Source organism: Juglans regia, chromosome 14 (genome assembly GCF_001411555.2).
Source record: "Juglans regia cultivar Chandler chromosome 14, Walnut 2.0, whole genome shotgun sequence".
Lineage (NCBI taxonomy): Eukaryota > Viridiplantae > Streptophyta > Magnoliopsida > Fagales > Juglandaceae > Juglans > Juglans regia.
Genome location: NC_049914.1, coordinates 14,083,420 through 14,089,419, shown reverse-complemented (window position 1 = coordinate 14,089,419; position 6,000 = coordinate 14,083,420).

Below are 6,000 nucleotides of genomic sequence, written 5' to 3'. Positions count from 1 at the left end.
ATAAAATATCTGTCTTTTATATTAAGAGTCAAATATTAATTATGATTTGACAAAATTATATGCTGCATCACAAACTGATCGTAATGGAGAGTGGACTCATCCCAACACTCATGAAAATTATGTAAGTATTATTATTTGTTTTAATTAAACATATTTGAATATGGTGTAATATTCATTTTTTGTCTTATGTGTAGGAAAAACTAATTGTCTTATGTACTGAATCTTTGTCAGATCAAAATTCCTCAACAAGTGATGTTGACATTTTTACAAAAGTTGTGGGTCTATGTTAAGGATATTTGAGAGGTTTGGGTCTTTGTGTCAAGCTTTCTAGCTCTTACTCATCATCCAACAATGCCTCCAACACCTATAAAACGTTAGAGGAAGCGAGATCTGAGATTGGGGAATTGAGGACAAGGCAACATGAGTTAGAGACTCAAGTAGTGCAACAAGCAGATATGGAGAAGAGATTAAAACAACAAGAACAGGACCAAGAGGAGTTCAAGAGAAAGATGCAACTCCGAATGTAGATGTTATGCATCAATTCAGGCTTCCAAGCAACTAAGCTAAAATATATACATTTTATACTTGTTTCTGCATGATGAACACTACTATTTTATTTATTTAGTTCGCACTTATGAGACTACTTTTATGTTTATTGACCAAATTGTAATGTATTTTTTAAGACGTTATGTATGTATATTTGGTTTTTTCATTATTGGATAAAATTAGATTCCTATTGTTCGAACGACCAAAAACTGTTTAAACATAATCAATCAAGCCAATCGAACAGTTACATAGAACATTCGATTTCAATTGGACACCATTTGAACGTAATAAGCATTCAAATGCTTATAGACGACATCGGACATGACAATTACATTCTAACGTCATCCTCTAATAAATGGCTCGATCGTATCATAATCTGATCGAACATTCAGCGTAATGGAGCTTCTGTGGAGTTCGTCAACTTTGTGGGGGATCTCCTCATATATATAGAGGTCCAAATTGCCTTTTGAAATATTTTCCTTTTAGAAGTTCGAGTCTCTTTCCATTTAGGAGTCTGTGTTTTTTCTCTTAGGAGTCTGAGTCAACTTTTTTTTTATTTTTTATTTTATTTTAAGAAGAGTCGGTAACCACCCACATAGCAGCCTCGTCCCAAGTTTATTAATAAACCCTCACTTGTAGCGGAGGAATACCGTGGTAACAGACGAACACTTGGGATTTACAAAAAGACCCCATGCTTCAAAACAAATTAAAATACGAAATCATCCTATATTAAGCCCAAACAAGAAACCATCTAAACTTCCTGCACACACAAAGAAAATTCCTACCTTATAGAAGAAAAACCAATCTCATCCAATTAGATCATTCCCCTCACAGGACAAGCTAGAAGGTCAGAACCTGATCCATACGTCTTCAAGATCCCCGATTCGCCTTGACGAGCAAAGAAATCAGCAACTTGGTTACTGTCACGCCCATCCTTGAGGTGGGACTTTTTATAAAAGATTTTAGAAAGGATGACGAGAATTATCGTTCTATTTAAAACTTTTTACTTGCATACCCAGGGTGCAAGACTCTACGTTTATAAAATAAAATGTGCTTTGACAATAAAAGAGGTTTACAGCGAAAAACATTAATTTTACAATAAAAAGGTCTCTCATACATTTAAAACTCATGCCTAGACTTCTGTGCTCTTCCCCATGGGCCGTGTCCGTCCTGACCATTCAGTTCCTGTGGGGGAGGGACATACATAAAAGCTAAAATGAGTTGAAGACTCGTAAGCATTACTTCATAAAGTTAAAATATAACAACATAGGGTTTCATTCATGCATTCATCATACCTACATACTATTACGTGCATGCATACGTGCATTCATTTGAAAACGTCATTGGATGGGGTTTTGCTTTTAAAAGGCTTTCTTTTCGTAAAATGTTTCTCTCGTTAGTGCCTTCATTTCTTAAAAGGTCGTGCTTTCGTGTGTTCATGCATTCATGCATACATACATTCATTCTTATCACTTTCATAGGCCAGTACACACTGTTACGCATCGTGTGTTAGGGTTAGCAACCCTATGGCCAATGGATTCGCCTGTGGCCCCGGGTTGGAATCCCATTCCGTTAGGGTGCAGCACTGGGTGCACTACCAGTACTACTACCCGACATTGCAATTTGCCCATTCATTCATTGGGTACCCCTTTTCATCATTCATGTGGCCGTTGTATTTTCATACATTTCGTGCTTTCATTTCATTCTTTCATTCATGTCAGCTCTAAAGAGCTGGAGCTTCCATTCTTTTCTTATCTTTCATTTAACATGTCCTTTCATGAGAAAACATTCATTTTCATGGAAAGCATCGCTTAAAACATGGGCTTAAACTTCTTCTTTCATGGCATCCATAAGCATCACCTAGAACGTCGTCTTTCACGGCATCCACGAGCATCACCTCGTGGCATCCATGAAAGCGTCGGTTCGTAGGATCCATGAAAGCCTCAGTTCTTATGTCTTTCTTTGCTTTTTGTGAAAACATTCTTTTTCGTGAGAAAACATCGTTTCATGATCATAAAATATCAGTTCGTTGATTTTCTTAGAAAATACGTACAATAGCTACACCGTATAGTCATCCATTCACAAGCGTACAATTAATACTTTGGATGCGTAAACAGGGGCTGCCGAGGAGGAGACATACATACGTATACCTTTGAACACTTGGCATTTTCTTTCGTAAAGCGTATTTCATCTTTTCTTAAGGCATCGTAAAGAGAAAGCGTACGTTTTCATTTTCTTTTATTTTATAAAATTCTAGAAGGATATGAACGTAACACTTACCTGGACTCCATGCTACTTGCATATCATATAGTCCATTCATGCGCGTGTCAAATGGCAACCTACATGCATACACATACCTTAGCATCATTCTCTATCTACTGCACAAGCAACTTAAACTTAGAAGACATAAGCTACACTTACTTGAAACACTCTCCTTCTATCACATGTTCTTACTTACCCCTTTACTGTGCTAAGACCTTCGGGGACCACTTACGGTCACTACCTCTTCCAACTCGACGTTCTACTTCGAGTGCTCATTTACTAAGGCGAACCCATGATTCACCTTAGGATTAAGACACTAGGACCTTCGTCAAACTCTCTTTATTGAATTCATCTCGATGCATGACTCAGACCGACTAAGTCACGCATCCCAATCCTAGACAATACACCCATCACTATCTTCATGCACCTTAGCCCATACTAATCCTCATTCCCATACATACAAGCCACACGATTCTAAGCCAACTCTGAGGCTTAAGCACCTTGCAACTATGCTCAGGACAGATTACCCATTACATATGGTGAATTCGTCCGACACATGTGTCTAACCAGATTACACATGTACCTCCCCCTTTATCACCTAAGACCAACATATAACATGTTGATCACCTGCTCGTAGGGACAAGGGCCATACTCCGATACGAACCTTCTTTTAACCCAGCTAGCATGACTCTTCATGCTACCCATCCCTTTTGACAGTTCATCCCAACATTTAGCGCGACAAGACTCTTTTCACAATTATGCCTTATGTCACGTCATATAGCTCGAGATTGCTCCAAAGCTACACCGTGACCTTGTCGCATTACCCAACATTCAGCTACATCAACTCCTAATTCATCACAAGTACGGTTCCTCACGTACTCCCGTCACATCGTAGCATCTCGTCACGTTCCCGTTACTCCGTTCCTACACTCTAACACTTCACCCATCATAAGCATGATGGCCGATAACCACGTCACTTCGTGACGTTGCCCAGTCATGCTTCCGTTGCGAACTCTTACACTCGTTCCGCTACTTCACCCATACTCTCAGCCATAAGTCCAACACGATGACACTTGTCACCTTAGACTACAGGCTACACCATGATTACTTCAGGGCACTATTCCACAGTTCCCGACACTACTCACCACATTCTACGCCCATCCACTACTCAAGCATCCTTATCTCTGCCACACGCCACACGGTGTATCGCTGCACCTCATGGAGTACACTCCATGCATACTCCCTTCTCACATGTTATGCCACATCACCACTATGGTGTACACTCCATATGGTGCATCACTTTGCCATACGGAGTACATTCTGCATGTACTCCCCTCATACACACCACGCCACATCACCATTACAGCATACCCGCCACATGGTGCATCACTCCACCATATAGAGTACACTCCATGTGTACTCCCTTCACACACACTATGCCACATCACTACTATGGCATACGTGCCATATGGTGCATCATTCCACCACACGGAGTACACTCCACGTGTACTCCCTTAACACAAGCTATGCCACATCACCATTATGGCATACCCGCCATATGATGCATTACTCCACCACATAGAGTACACTCCACGTGTACTCTCCTCACACACCCTACACCACATCACTACCATGGCATACCTGCCATATGGTGCATCACTCCACCACATGGAGTACACTCCGCATGTACTCCCTTCACACACACTACGCCATATCACCATTATGGCATACCCGCCATATGGTACATCACTCCACCACATGGAATACACTCCACGTGTACTCTTCCCATTCCACAATACGCCAGGAGGGTATATTTTACACATACTCTCCTTATCCCACACTACGCCACACATAGGATACACTCAGCATGTACTATTCCCATTCCACATGCCATGTCACCAATACAACACATACTCCACAACCACACTACACAGCACAGTCCACCACACTTCACAGCACACTTCCCAACTACGCTCCACACTTCACTACACAGAACATCCCATGTAATACCTGAACCTTACTATGTAGGTCTTGCGTCATCTATTAAAATATTTTAAGTTAAATATTTTGAGATAAAGACTTTTATTATTTATTATATTATTTTAAGATGGGTGTGCTTTTATTTTTAAATGGGTCATTAAATAATTCATGGGTGTGGTTTTTAGGACCTTATAATATTTTCTTTAAGCCCTCTACTTTTCATCCAATTAAGAAATGGCCCAAACTCTTTTTAATCTTCACCATTCATTCCCTAGCTTATGGGACAAGTTTGATTTATTTTCATTGACTTTTCCTTCTCCCTTACCCGTAGCTTCCCCCATAAGCCAAGTGAATTCATTTCCTTCTCTTACACGTTGGCTTCCTCAACAAGCCATTAGACCTTCTCATCCCTTTCTTCACCCGTCGGCTTCCTCAAGAAGCTAAGTGGATTCCTCTCTCTTCCCCTACATGTCGGATCCAAGGAAAAGAGAAACACAATCCTCTCATTTTCCATTGCATCACCGACGGCCTCCAAGACAAAAACCAGTAAGTTTCTTCCCCACTTCTCTTCATTCGTTGATTTCAAGGCACCCAAAGGAGAGAAAAGTTTGGTTACCAAACTCATCTCAACTCATCATTACAACTTTTTCAAATCCCAATACAAAATATAATAAACAATTCAACTTTTTCAAATCCTAAAATAATAATAATATTAAAAAATAATATTCTAACAATATTTTATCATCTCAACTCAACTCACTTCAACATCCAAACACAACCAAAATCTCCTCAAGCGTTCCTTCACATGAAGAACCCTTCGGTTTCCCCCAAGCCTTGCGATCTCTCTCATTTCTTCAAGCAGACCTCTCCCATTTCGTACACCTAAGTTTCCCACTGAAAGCCTTCAAGGAAAATCCACCGTGTAAGTGCATTTATGTGGCTCTAAATTCTGGTTTCGAAATCTTAGATCTATGGTTTAATCTAGGGTTTGTTTTAAGAATTTTTCTGTTGTTCCAGCCCTAAATCCTTTGGATTCCTCTTCTGCTTCCTCTTTTCGTGGCTGTGCATTTCCATGGCTTCAAGGGGGACCCAATCAGGTATTGTGCTTTCCATGAGAATTTCTCTGAATTGGGAGTTTTCAAAATTTTGTAGGAACTGATTGTTGTGTAGTGATGTTGGGTTGTCTCTCTCTTGTTTCCTCTGTTGGTTACT